This window comes from Agelaius tricolor, unplaced genomic scaffold (assembly GCF_023055355.1).
Source record: "Agelaius tricolor isolate 1412-34295 unplaced genomic scaffold, bAgeTri1.0.p SCAF_5, whole genome shotgun sequence".
Lineage (NCBI taxonomy): Eukaryota > Metazoa > Chordata > Aves > Passeriformes > Icteridae > Agelaius > Agelaius tricolor.
Genome location: NW_027269265.1, coordinates 22,435,757 through 22,450,311, shown reverse-complemented (window position 1 = coordinate 22,450,311; position 14,555 = coordinate 22,435,757). Strand labels below are relative to the sequence as shown.

The following is a 14,555-nucleotide window of genomic DNA, read 5'->3' as shown; positions in this document are numbered from 1 at the left end:
CGCTTTTGCTCTCGTTGCAGTCGGCGGCTGTTTTTGCAAACATCGACATCGCTGCCTGCGTCCAAAGAATAATAAACTGTCACTGCGGGGACGCGGTTCGGCCGGGACCCGGCGCGGGCGGCCACCGGCATCGCGTCACTGGCGCGCAGCCGGGCGCACGGTGCCCGCGGAGACAGCGCGCAGCGGGGGAGGGCGGAGGGCGGGGGGGAAGCGGCCGCACGCTCGGCGAACGCGGAACCTCTCCCAGCTGGGCTGTGTTGGGTGGATTTCTTTCTTTCAGTACCTCTTCCTGATTCCTTTGTTGCTACAAACGCCGAAATTCCCGTCCATTGCGGGTTTCTCTCTGTGTTTTAAAAGAACTTAGTGTTTCTATGGCGGGGTGCCACGGCTCCCTTACACCGGCACGCTCAGCAGCCATGCAGCACCGACGGGGAAAGATACCTTCTATTCGATTAATAACGTTTTGGAACTCACATGACAAAAAACCGTTCCTTTAAATATTTCATTTCATATCACCAATATGTGTAATTTTCATTTTTAGTGGTCTAAAGCCTTTTATATACGTCCGGTTCTAGTCTATAAAGCTGGCAAATGAATTTGATTATATGTCTGTGGAATTATTTTATAGGGAAGGCTTAATGAAATGCACACATTGAAGTTACAGAAATGGTAGGACCAGATAAAATACAGTTAGAAAATCAATTGTGACAAAGTGACTCTTTTTCAGGGGAAGCTTGTAGAAGTAGTAAGTAGAGATAGAAAAGTCTTTGAATTATGTGAGTCTCATGTATGCAAATTGGCTGAAGAAGATGCGCTAAAGGGGAGTAGATTTCACACTTAAAAATTTCACACCTAAACTGTGGACATTACAAAAGCTTCGAAGAAGTATGGCAGATGAAAGCTGGTCAAAGTAAAAGTCTTTGCTTCCAGCCACAGTGATTTAGTGATGGTTACAGGATTTCTACACTAATATGTCTTTACTTCACTAAATAAGCATGTGTTCCCTCTGATTCATACTGGAATGTCAGTTCCTTTCCTATCCTTTTACTGCCTCACGTTGATCTTCATAAGAGGACCAGAACTGGGCTGTGATAAAAGGTCAGCCTCTGCTTTAAAAGCTTTCCCTTCATCCCGCATGTCTAAGAATGCAGAACTGCAACATATCCTGACTGTATTTCAGTCCCTGGGTTACACAAATCCAACCATGACAAGGCACTCCATGTGCTTGAACTACCCCTCACCCTGGATCCTCGATCCACTGAATCCTCCTGCAAGAAACCCCTTTTTTGGTAAACTCACCTCACAGGAACAGACTTCTTGGCTCACAAGAGCAGTCTTTATAGTGGGTGTAAATAATAATCACCTTAGATATGATCTAGCCTTAGAAAACCATTTACAGGTGCTGTCAACTCCCTTTATAGTTTGTGAATAGAAAAAGAGAGAGATTAGCATCTGTGACCCGACCAAACTGCCTTTACTCTTACTTGCAGGATACACAGTTGCAGAAATATGTTTGTCTTTCCATAATGATTAAACTTTGATTTAAACTTTGGTCATGGGCACGCACTGTACCATTACGCAAGCAGCACTTAAGGATGAAGTGTCAGCATAGCAACAATATGGCCAGCAGCAGCAGTGATCTCTGCAAAGCTGATTGATGAAGAGAACTGCAATGTAAATGCAAATAAATGCCACGCTGTGGCACCTTCACAGGGAACGACTTGTCAGTATCAATCTAATCTGGGTAGGGAAAAATAGATTGAACGGTAGCAATGTAACAAGCTTCCCATCTATGGCAGCACTGTCCTTGCAAGGGTAGCAGCAAGCTTTCCCCCTCACCTCCTGCCTTTTCTCTTTGCCATGCGAGTGACGGGACAGGAGCAATCCAGATTGGTCTTTCTGGATTTATACTAAATATGCCTGGTGTTTATTTAGCTCTGAAATAATCCAGGAATTAATATTACTTTTGGAGGAAGCAAAGAGGAAGCCCAAACAATTAATCCATTCAGGTGTCTAATCTGGCTAACTGAAATAAAGAAGTGAGCAAACAAAAAATAGCGTAAGAACCCCAAACAGTAGATTGTTTAGGGAGATGAAGGGGAGTGCAAGGCGGAATGGACCTGTGGCTGAGAACAATTGCTACCCAGCTACTGTTGTCTGTGCAGGAACACAAGTCAGCACTGTGGATGTAGCATTAGGGATTCTGCAGAGATCGCCCAAAGTTTATGACCTGCCAGTAGTCCCAAGGGACAAGGACTATAATTTTCACAATCAGAAGTGAAATCTACTAATTCCTTCCTTTCAGTCCTAGATAAATACTGCCATCTGATAATCCCTTTTCCTTTATTCCTATTACCATCTTTATTTGAAAGTACACACATGCACATATGGGTCTGTGTAACAATAAAACAGCATGTGAAGCATTGATTTAAATGAAGGAATCAAAATGATCATACAAAATACAGTGGGCAGGAGCTGGCCACTACCTTTCCTAGATCCACCAGCAGGTATGGAAAGCAGACGGTGCAACACACCATGAAGGACAAAGTGACAAAACCCAGGTGGCCTGGCTGCACCCCAGGCACTACGCTGTGCCACTCCCAGACATGAGCTCCCAAAACACGGCGGTTACTGTGGATCTGGATGAGAGAGGAGTACTGCAGATTATCGATCAGCTGTGCACTGTTAATTATGCAGAATATAGGACAGCCCCAAAGTTTGCAAGTGACAATAATTAGGAGCCCATGATCTCAGCAGCTTGGGAATGAACAGTCTGGTCTGGCTCTAAATGCTCACAGCCTGGGAATATGTTTAACTCTTTCCTGTTCGCTTTACAAAGTTTTGGCACTGATCACTGCAGCCGTCAGAGCAGCTGGCTCTTCTGCAGGCACTCATAGAAATGGCTCTTTCTTTACTGATCCAAACAGCAGCTACAGCTGGAAAAAAATACAAGAACGAGAAGGGTAGTGCACTCCAGAAAGCGTAATTTACATGGATTTACCTCAGAATAGCAAATAAAATCCGTCACAATCAAATGACTGGCTTCAAAACAATGCAGAGATTAGCAGTGAACAGAGCACTTGGTGGTAAAGAGAGTGTGTTCAGCAAATCAAAACACAAACACTTCAGGAAGAAGTTGCATAATTTTGTCAAATTAAAAGTTAAACAACATTGTCTTCTACTAGAAGCTGCCAGGAAGTGTCAAAACACTCAGTTACAAAGAATAGGAGTAGTTACATGTTTCTGTTTATCATTTCAGTTCTCATCTCATTATAATTCTGGTTTTTTCCTACCATTTTTCAGGTAGTGAGCCTTGCTGACATACAGAGTTTATTGCGTTCCCACCTAGGAACTCTTAAGACATATTTCTTAACGGAGGTTGCCTCTTGTTTCCTCTGCTTTTCCCGGTGCCATTTCCACTTCGGTGCTGGAGCAGGGAGCCGAGGGCACAGCGGGGCGGGGGCTGCCCTGCCCGCAGCCGGGCCGCAGCCCCCCGTGCAGCCGCAGTCCCCCGACACAGCCTCTCGCTTCTGCCCCGGGAAGCACTGGGGGGGGCAAGGGGGTCCCCTCTTTGAGACCCACCCTACACCGATTTTCCTACAGCTGTCTTTAAGGTTTGAAAACGTGCCTGGGAGCCTAGATTTCCACACATTAACCTTTGCCAAATCTTACAGTGCAAAATAAGACACCTATAATTAATTCTGCTCACTCTGCAAGGGACTAGCGATCGGGCAGCGTGTTTTAGGCTGGGATATGCAGAGCTGGGGCCTCTGCTGTTGTTATTTTTACTTTTTCCTGGACTGTTTTCATCTTACATCCTGTGGACGTAGTAAACAATCAACAACAATGAATCAACTGAATCAGTACATTTTTAAGGCTATTCCCACTGAGAGCCACTTGCACTTTCGTGACAGTTAAGAATCTGCCAAACATTAACTTAGTTACCAGCAAGACAGGCTCCTCCCTCCCTTCACCCCATACACAGATTGTTTATCAAAACGTGCTGCCAAGAAAAATATCCCTGCTTTTGGCCTCCACCAGTGATTAATAACACTTGAGAACTGAACAGAACTTTACTGTGTTTTCCAAAAAATGAGGGAGGTGGGAAAGGGGGGAAGAAAAGAAAGGAAAAGAAAGGAAAAGAAAAAGAAAAGAAAAGAAAAGAAAAGAAAAGAAAAGAAAAGAAAAGAAAAGAAAAGAAAAGAAAAGAAAAGAAAAGAAAAGAAAAGAAAAGAAAAGAAAAGAAAAAAGACTCTGACACTTTTTAAAGTTATTTCACTTGGCATAACCTCCTTTTCCTCTCTAACTAGGCCATCTGAAAAGACCAAACCCATTTTTTCTCCAAGACCATGTTACAAATGCTGATTAATATTGTTATTGAAAGAAGGATGATATGGACAGAGGATAATGGTGAGAACAGAAAGGGGGGTTGAGGGCAGTTTCTTTTATTAGCACATATCAACATGAGCCATGGGGAGAAACCAAGAGGAAAAAAAAGATCATTTACTTTCTTTACAAAGACTGTTGGTAAAATTCCTAAGGGAGACTAAGTGCCAAAATTAACTGTCTTGGTGTATTACTTTTAGACACTACTGCCTGGGTGAATTAAGTCAAATCTTCAAGCAGCAGCCAAAGATAGCTGCAAGGTGAAAAAGAGGCTCTACATTTCCTTGGTTTTTTTGGTGAAACTCACAAATTTGTGGAGATTGTCTTTGCTCCGGGGTTTTTCATCACTCTCTCTCTCTCTCTCTCTCTCTCTTTTGCCTTCTGGGCTATTTTTACTATTTTATATTTGTCATTATAAATGTGTTTTGTAATGGGAAGGCAAGGTAAGAAACAAGCAATTGTTTAGAAAAAAAGACAAGTAAAAAAAAAAGAGAGAATACAGCCTCATATACCATATCTATTTATGCGTATACATACATGTGAGAGTATACATGTGTATGTAAGTAATATGTATGTAAGTAATATCAGGTATTTTTCATTACTCTGTTCTCCAAAAAACATTATTTAGTAAAAGATAATAAACAGCTCTTGAACAGTGGGATAGAGACTAGTGAAAACAGTTTACTGAAATTAATGATGCTGGATTGAACCAAACCTTCCTCCCTTTGGAATTAGTGCCAGACATAGTTTTCCTGAACCCTGTCCAACTGCCTGAGCGACAGACAATTTTCATTCTATTTGTGCTAAAGGCTTATGACTAGTGCTGGAAAATGAAGCCCTTGCCCTTGATCTCAGTGCAGATTAAAAAAAAAAAAAAAGCAAAAAAAAAAAAAAAAAGGCAGAACTGTGCCAATTTGTTTCCTCTGCCAGTAGAAGCCCTTGTGCTTTGGGTAATGCAAAACAATAAAAAGTTCACATGAAAACTCTCCACTGAAAGGAAACCCACCAAAAGGCATGTATCTGTGCTACGCTCATCAGCCGATTTCATTTTTTGTCATCAAAATGCAGAAGGTAAGGGCAAAAAATAGTTACCAGCCAGCAATAGTGTCTTATTTTACTGTTTCACATTTCACTGCTATGCATTTGATAATGACTGCTAAAAATCACTCCACTGTAAATAACCACCCTCTCCTTTCTGCTAACACCAATCTTCCCATATTCAGGTAGTGCATGGAGATTTAGGGCTGTGCAGCCCCTGGTGTCTGATCTCATTCTATTTCTAAGGGATGAAATACACATTTGACATACACCCCCCGAATTATAAACAGTGGCTATACCATAGTGCTGTCAGGCAGTTAATCTCTGATTGCTTTTTCCTAGATTATTAATAAAATTAGAATCCCAAGCAGAAGGCGTTTGCTTTCATTGTACAGTCTGCACTTGTGACATGGTACATGTGGAAAATTTTGAGTGCACTGCAGTGAATGGTCTGGGGGTTAGTTTTTAGCTTCCGCTAAGTACCTGGCAGGCTGCCATGCTGAAGGATTCTGGGAACTGAAAGGCTCCCAAGTACAAACTGCCAGCATTAAGCAGTCCTGACAGCTCTGCTCCTTCCACACTTGGCAGCAGTTCAAAGTGCTCTTTCATTTGAAAGGCTGGAAGGCTGCCATGTGCAATGCAGATTTGCTGTGCCTGCTCTCATAAGGAACTGATAAATGCCGTTGCTGTTGCCATGGGGACAGGAGGCTATCAGAACGGCCTTGTGATCTGCAGCCTCTCAGCTCTGCAGGTTTGGGTTTGGGGGTTTTTTGAGTTTTGGGGCTTTTTCTGTTGGGTTGGTTTTTTTTCTTGTGTGTGAGGTTTTTTTGGTTTTTTTGGGGTTTTTTTTTTCTTCTCTCTGAGATCGTGAAATAAATGTTCTAGAGAAGGTTAACTCTTCAAGGACAGGAAGAACTGATTTCAAAGGACAGGGTGAGCCTCTGTGCGTGGCTCCTCCGAAGTGCTGGGAACAAGATTAACACATACCTGCCAACTGTCCTTATTCGGGAAGGATTGACCCCTGGGTTTTTTGGGGTTTTTTTTTTTGCTTTTTTTTGCGGTTTTTTTTTTTGAAGGCCGGGAGGGTGGGAGGGAGGAATTGAGAAGGAAAGACCTCCCTCTCCCCACTCAGTCCCTTTAGATTTCTCTTCTAGCTCAGGATCTCCCAACATAATTAAAAAGCCATCCTCTTTCTTCCCCTCCTTACCCCCACACAGAGTTTTCAGATGCTGTGGAAAAGAATTAATTTACCACTGGATGTTGTAGCATGCCCGACGTCTTTAGCTCTCATTAACATCAGTGGACAGCTAGCAGGATTAGACCCATTATGTGCACTCCACGTGTGGTTAGTGTGAATAAAAAGAATGAGCAGTATGATATAAGACTGCATGTTTAAGAGCAATCTTAGTGATGATGCAAGTCCTAAGAGTGAATCTCAGCTTGTCCTAGTTTCCAAGATTAAAATAAACACATCTTTGAGCTATGCACAGTATGAGTGTGCGTATAGATGAGTGTGCATATCTACTTCTGTAAAGGTGTAGAGAAAAATATAGGCAGCAAATATTTTAGTCAGAATTTATACTCATTCCCCTATGTTGTCTTTTTTTTGTTGTTTTTCACATTGTTTCTTTCCATCTCTGCTACAGCAATAGATCTGTCTTCCCTAAAGACATTTTGCTGCAGAGCAGTAAACTGAATTCTGTTTAACCAAGGCGAAGTCTGAGCATGACATCATAGCAGGGAACAATGGAGTGCATCACTGCTCCCCCTGACCACGCAGCAAACTTCAGGGCAGCATTTAAAAAGATCAATATGGGCATGCATCTATGTTCACAGGCACATGTAAAATGCAATGTGCATTCAGATAGTGGCACAAAACACTAGGAAAGAAAAAGCACTGGGGGAATTTTGTTTGCATACTCAAGTGTTAACAGTCTGAGAGCTTTGTTCAAACCTGGGGAAAAAAGTCAACCACCCCCATGTGAACAAATCCTCCCTTCTGTCTCTAAACATGGATTTCTGCCTTTCAGAACTGCATACTTCTATCTTTCCAATATATGTGAACAGTGTTACATGAAATGAAATATTAAAACAGAATGCCAAGCCATACATAACAGATAACCCGGTTAACTACCTGCTGGTTAACCTGTAGCATTTTTAAATAAACATCACCACTCTTACTTATTGGACTTTCACTCCACTTTGGTTTTACTTATTTTTTTACTGTATTCAGTTTTAAAGCTTTTTGGTTGTGTGTTAATCAAAGATTTGAATGAAGAAAGTAGTAATTTGAAAAACATACAAGAGAGAATTTTTAAGGAATAACAGAGAAATACACATTATAAGTGTGTGTACACACACATACCCACACACCCCCTCTACCTTTTCTGAATTCTCTTTCGGCTTATATTTTCAAGCAAATAAAAGCATATGTAATTTTGAATTTTGTATCTGACATTAGATTCTGATGATTAAAACAATCAGTATATTCAAATCAAGATAAATGTTGCTTGTATACATTTACAAAGCAATTTCACAATTATAAACAAGGCTGTATTTCACAAGTCTTTTCACCACAATGAGCTAGGCCAAAGGAAATATTTCTTCCTGATTGCTTGGGCTTATTATTAAAAAAAAAAAATAATAAATGTGAAGTTAATTGTAATTCTACTGTAATATCTTTACCTGATTCTCTCTGGGTTCTTGCCTATGGTTGTCATGGTAATTTGATAATTCTGGCTTGTTCTCTACACATTCTGTTTGTCTCACTGGATTTCCTGATTATTCAGAAAACTCTTTTAAAAAATCCTCCTGTCTCTCTCCCTCTGCCCCCATTCTGACTCAGTCCTGCTTTTTTCATTCATTTAGCATACAGGAATGTGCACTATTTTGCTACTAATCTGCTAGGGCAAAGTTGTTTGCTGCACTTACCCAAAAATGGAAATAATGAGCATACATACTAGAGCTCTTCTTAAATTATCTTCCATAGTCTATGATAGAGGATAGAGAGGAAATGTGGAAAGATTACTGCATATAGATTTCTTGTAGAGTACTTGGATCTTAATCCTATAGATATTATTTAGGGTTTAACTGCTGCATTTCTGACAGCAGAAACAAGTATTTAACTGTTGCCTTTTCAAATGTGACAGACACATTTGTACCTAGAGCAAGAGTCAGAATATATTCTCTCTATACGACAGAGTAGAAGCAATATTTTTATTCAGGGATTCAGGTGACAATTTATGCCAAAAGAAACAAACTGATCATGTTCTGAATGCACCAGTGAAACTCAAAGAAAAATGCACACTGCTAAGTAATATTTAGCTCAGGTGTGTACTTACAAAAGGTTTATGTCATTGATATGTGCATATTTTAAAAGCACTTGGCATTAAATTATGCATACAAAATATATATGTACATATTATAGATGTATACATAATATATATGTATGAAGGTACATAAAATTGGTTTTTTGGGGGCTGGGGTTCTTCCCCAGGCAGTAAAGGATTTTATGATAAAAGCATGGACTACCATTTGTACCTATGGTTACTCTGAATAATTTGCTTGAACCTTACATCTCATGTTATTACCTTTCATAGCCCTTGTACATTTAACCTCTACACTCTTCAAGAAAGAGTATGTATTTTATTTTGCTGGTCAGTACCTTATACAACTACAACCTGAAATCCTATGAATCTCAAAGAATTATTTCAAGGCAAGTAATTCACCATCATTATTAGTCACTATTGAATCTATGGCCCAATTTATTACAATTTTGATACAGTCATTTCCACTTTACACTGTCTTTACAATGTATCAATGGAATTTGCTGTCCCTCTGAATTAAAAGTATCTAGTATCAACTAAAAGTACCTGTATCAATGAAAGATACAAATTCTTCTGTGTGGCTGCCTTTGCTTCCTTCTTCTCTTTCTTGTACTGTAAAGCACATTTGGGATTTAAGTCCTTTTGATGGCAACATGCTGCAAAAACTACTAAACTCAGCAGTCCAGCTGTGACAGCCCCTTTATCCCAACCTATTGCCATAATCTATGACATCAGTGACATCATCTCACAGTCTGTGACATCAGTCTGTGAATCACAAGACTAGTAAAGGTTGCTGCTGGTGTCACAGATGGTATTTGTCATGTGAGTGCAATATTCACACTCGATTTTAACTGTGAAAATGCTGTTAAAATAACCCCTTGTACCTATAAATTTATTTGGAATTTTTCAACTGTAAAAATCCTATCTTCTTCTTACTTTGATTTTCAAATTTTTATTGTCAGTAAAATAAAAATTACCTATTTTATCCAATTCCTACATAATGCAATAAAGCAGCAATGAACACATTTTCTTTTACATGCTAAAAACTGCCTATCTCTGCTACTGAGCAGAAAAGGTTTCAGTAAATCGCATGGAGGGCATCAAATATTAAAATGTTCTTAAATTCACTTTAAATTCCTATTTATTCATGTATTTCCACAATGTAGACACTGCAGAAACTCAATAGACCATACACTTCATACTTACCACAAAACTTGTGGCTCTTTATTTCTGAAAAGAAGACCGAGCAGGTCAATGGTCTATTTTACATTCTGCTAACACCTAATTATTTTTATGAAACATATCCAGTAGCATTTATTATTTGAGCAATCACAAATATTTACAAAGAAAATATAGTCTTGAAAGCAACCTACATGATGATGCCTTTTTTCTTTTCCTAGAATGTTGTTTTCATACCTGCTAGTTGTTAAAATTCAGTAATCTGTAGTTATCTTACTTTTATTTGTATAAATAAAGACTACTATTTTTGTAGTCTTGCTGCACAAATTATGAAGGCTTTGTCATGCAAGTGTACTAGGCTAAGCTATTTCATTTAAAAGTCAGTGTGCTCCAGTCCAATTTTTTATTACTGTTATCTTTAGTTCTGTGAAGCCTTGGAACATTTCCCAGTCTGGATCTACAGAAAGTTTCCCAGGAAAATGTATAAAGAGCCTGTGTTCTGCTTTACTCTGCAGTGCCTATGTGCTTTTGGTGAGCTAGGTCTTTGAAAACCCAGCCCATGCATGGAGTCCAGTCAGGCTGAAAAATTTAGCAATTGAGATATTTTACAATCCAAAATCTCTTTTAAACAAAGGTGTGGTTTAGCAGGACTGGCTGCTTCTGACCTCTTTCAGCCTCTTATTATTGCAGCTGCTATGATGTAAGGCTGAGTAGGGTAAAGCTAAAGTAGCTGAGGCTCAGGGAGAAATGCTGAGAACAGCTGTTTTACTGTAAACATTAACAAGGGTTTGACTTCATTTGCAAGCTGGAAGCATTCACAGTTTCTGCACAAATAATACTTCAGAAATTTGTTCTAGATGTTCACAGCACACACAAAAAAATTATCCCTTCTATAAGTTACTGCAGCTTTGAAAGAAGCAAATTCTCTGCAGAGAAATGCATTCCATTAAAATCAACAGGGAATTTTTCACATTAATACACAGCTTCACACAGACGATACAGACATACACACAGGGAAAGAAGCAATATTTATCTGCTTTAGCTATTTCTAAGGCTCCTATCACATTAGTATCTAAGTACCAATTAGGTACCAAAAATACTCAGTTGTAGCAGACACTGATGTCTGCTGATTATTACAGAGCTACAAACAGAATTCTATCCAAGAGGGCAGAGAGGGATTTGAATGCTTTCCCCCTAGCTTGGTGCTGCAATTCATGGATGTTAGGAAACAAATTTCAGACCTAATTTCCTTCATTACATTCTCGAGGCTGCTTTATTCTGAAGCAAATGAAAAGTCTCAGACAAAGTGACCTTTGCAGGGAGCAGGGGACATTCAGTGACATCACATGCATCTGCATATGCACACACAGGCATACGCAGGGCCAGATCCTCCAGACACTGAAAGCTGTTTTTTTGCCACATTATCACTGCAATGGAGTCTGTGAGGCAGCTCAGCCAGCTACTTGCACATCAGCCAGTGCAGAAATGACAAAGCCTCAGCTGGTTTGCAGCCACTGCAGAGACTGCAATGGCTCTCCCTTCCCTGAGTCCCTTGAAACACATACAGTTTAGAAATGGCTGGGCCAAGCCTATTTCTCATAGATTCCCAGTTACCAGAGTAGTTTATTTGGTACAGTGGTAGCTCCTGCAAAATTCAGTAGCTCTGCTGGTGTTACAGTTTACACAAGGGACCACGCTGGCAGGGAGACAGCCCTGGGATGATGTAAGGATGGCTTAAAGCTGCATTTTCACCACCCTCTCTGAAGCCTGCCAAGAACTGCTTGGCCAAAGCTTGGAGCCTGGGCAACAGTCCCTACTTACAAACTCTTTCTAGAAACTCCCCATATTAAATATAAAGCTGTATAAATCTTCACTATCTTCCTCATTTGCTACTATTACAGTTCCCAGTTAAGCAGCATAAACTCTGCTGAGCCCTTTGATAAAAGACCAAGGCAAACTTGGAATCCAGAAAGGCTTGTTAAAATTCATCACTTCATCGTAAAGTTGTGCCCATGCTGTTGGACAAGGAACCCTTCAAATGAGAAATAAAATTACCAATTGGACATGTGATCTTTTTAATGTTCCCAGGACATTTCCCACAAATCTGGAAGTATTGAATTTAGTATATCTCTAAAATTCAAAGCTAGTTGACTATATTACATTCTTAGAGTGTTTGTGTTTAAGCAGGATAAGGGGAGGTTTTTGGTGTCTGTCCTGTTTTATAGAGGTAATGTCTTGTGCAGTGAAACAGCTATTGTCTCCTCCTCCAGAGTGGCTGTGTTTCATCAGATCATTATTTGTTTTTATATTTTGGGATGAAACAACACAAAACTCTGTCTACCTGGTACAGCTGCAAATAGTGCTTCTCTTGCATCCCTGTATATAGTGGAAAATAAAAATATTCTGGGTGCCATTTCTTCCTGAGCTCAGGTATCTTTAAATCTCCAATTAGAGTTTCACCATCCATGTGTGACAATGGAGGCTTTGAAATGCACCTGGAAATATATCTCTCTTTTTTTCCTCCTTCTGTCCTTCCCTCTGACAGGATTTCAGACCTCTGGAATCACATCTGTTGTGAGTTACCTTTCCCTAGTCATACTTTTTATTGTACAAATGTTAAAAAAAATGCTCAGTTGTTTGCCTAGATCTTGTAACCAAAACAAGGCCCCAGCCTGTCTTCCTCCACTGCCCATTCCTATAATTTCTTCTCAAGCTGAATGCTGAATGGGGATAAAGCCAGCATACTATTATGTTTGGAACCAGGTTCAACCCAGGAAAATGATACAAACGAACCTGGGAAATATGCTGCAGCTTGAGAAAGTAATAAAGCATGTTAGAGTGCTCATATGTAACTGGAGATGGAGGAGTTGCTTCCAGAGCAGGGACTGGAAAGGACATACTGGCACCTGTGTAATTTGTGAACCACTGAAGTCAAATTCTTTCCTCTGTGTCTTGGCAAGCCCAATGATCAGATGAGATGCCGTGGCCTGGCCAAAAGAGAGAATGCCCTGGCACTAGAGAAAACTCTTCTACAGCCAATTTTTCCTGTGCTAGTAGCTCTTCTCACCACCTCAAAAATGCTTCCTGAAGCACCAGCCCAAGCTCACTTTCTGCAACTCAATAAACATCTGTCACCACCATTAGAAACATTCAAAGTGTGATGAGGCACCTCACAGCACTGGCCAGCAAAGAATAACCCTGCTCAAGGCTGGCAGCACACATTCAGGCTGCTTTATCAAGGCATGGGGATTCTGAAGGGCATTGAATGCTCTTTGCCAAAGCTTCCTGAGAAAACCAAGTCCAAAAGTTTTGGTGTTATATTGAAATTCCTATTAAACATCCCTGTAAGTTGAAAAGTTTGGTCTTGTTGTCTGTTCCCATTTATTAATCTCACCTAGAACCCTTCTTGCCTACAAGCATGCCAGACACACACATCTGTCCACCAGAAAGCAGATGAAACCAACAAATTGGGTAACTCACAGAACTAGCCCACATTGTTTTTCCACTGTTAAAAACAGGACTGTTAAGGTATTTAGAGACCTGAGAGAGGTTGACCTCTACACCTACAATGCAATGCTATTGACTCAAAATACAAATTATAAATATTTTTTAAAAAATTCACCCATTCCTTGATTCATCAGAAATAAAACCTCATTTCTTAAGTAAGTGTATTTGAAAATCAGTCTGCCATTTCTTGTCCTCACTGCTGTCCTGCAAGTCATATGTCACCACTATAGCTCATTTCCAAATGTTCTTCATGCCAGTGAGACACCTCTGGTCATGAAGAACTGCACATATATCCCTTCCTAGTGCTCCCTTTCAGAATGCTGAACCAGTCAGGTTTAAGGAAATCACTGCAAAACTGTAGAAGTTTAGGTCAGAAACTGAACCCCCAAAAAGCCAATCATATTGCTCACATTGCTTACATGAATGTTCTAGTTTAAAAAAAGGGGGGTGGGGAATGGGTGGACCAGGAAAAGATTCCTGTGATTTTCCTCAGACATTTTTGAAAGTCAGTTTTTCTCCAAATATAATCCAAAATTTAATCTGTAAGGGTGTGTATTTATTCCAATCCAGGCAGTGTTTGGGGGAAATGCATAAAACCAAACTGTATCACAAACATTTTTGATTAGAAAAACAACTCCAATCTTGCTTGTTATCTGAAAACGGGCATAGTCAAGCTTCTGTAGTGGGAAAATGGCTGCATTCTGCAACAGGTCAAAACAAAAATGTACCCTAGTCAAAGAAAAAGTCTGACCTGATTTTTGACACTTTTCATTTTAAAGCTATCCAGAAGAGCCAAAGGAATAATGGAGCACTTGTAAGAAGGGATACAAAAGAACCATCAGTGCCAAATACACTGAGAAGGGAAATATCATGGAGACTGTGAATCTCTGAAGCAGACTTCTGAAGCGATACCCTGAGGATCAGGTCCAATATGGGAATTAGTTACACAGAACTTCAACCCCACAGTGCCAAAGAGAAAGGTACTGGGTTCCCAGAGGGGAGTTCAGAACCTCTTGTTCCGTGTCTAGATTTCCTATATAGAGCATGGGAAAAATTAGGCACCTCTGAGTACGGTATTCAAAACATCTGTTTCTGCATTTTAGCCAGGGACTATTTATA

General features: G+C 40.1%; 2 long non-coding RNA genes across 2 annotated transcripts in view; one reads left to right on the top strand and one right to left on the bottom strand.

Annotated features, from left to right (window-relative positions):
• Positions 1 to 14,555, bottom strand: part of LOC139590677 (uncharacterized) — a 155,045-nt gene that overhangs the window by 104,043 nt on the left and 36,447 nt on the right. The window lies entirely within an intron of this gene.
• The window catches only part of LOC139589894 (uncharacterized), a 34,645-nt gene continuing 25,555 nt past the window's right edge, over positions 5,466 to 14,555 (top strand). Inside the window, exon 1 of the long non-coding RNA XR_011679160.1 lies at positions 5,466 to 6,175. This is a non-coding gene — a long non-coding RNA (uncharacterized lncRNA). The remainder of the gene's footprint in view (positions 6,176 to 14,555) is intronic.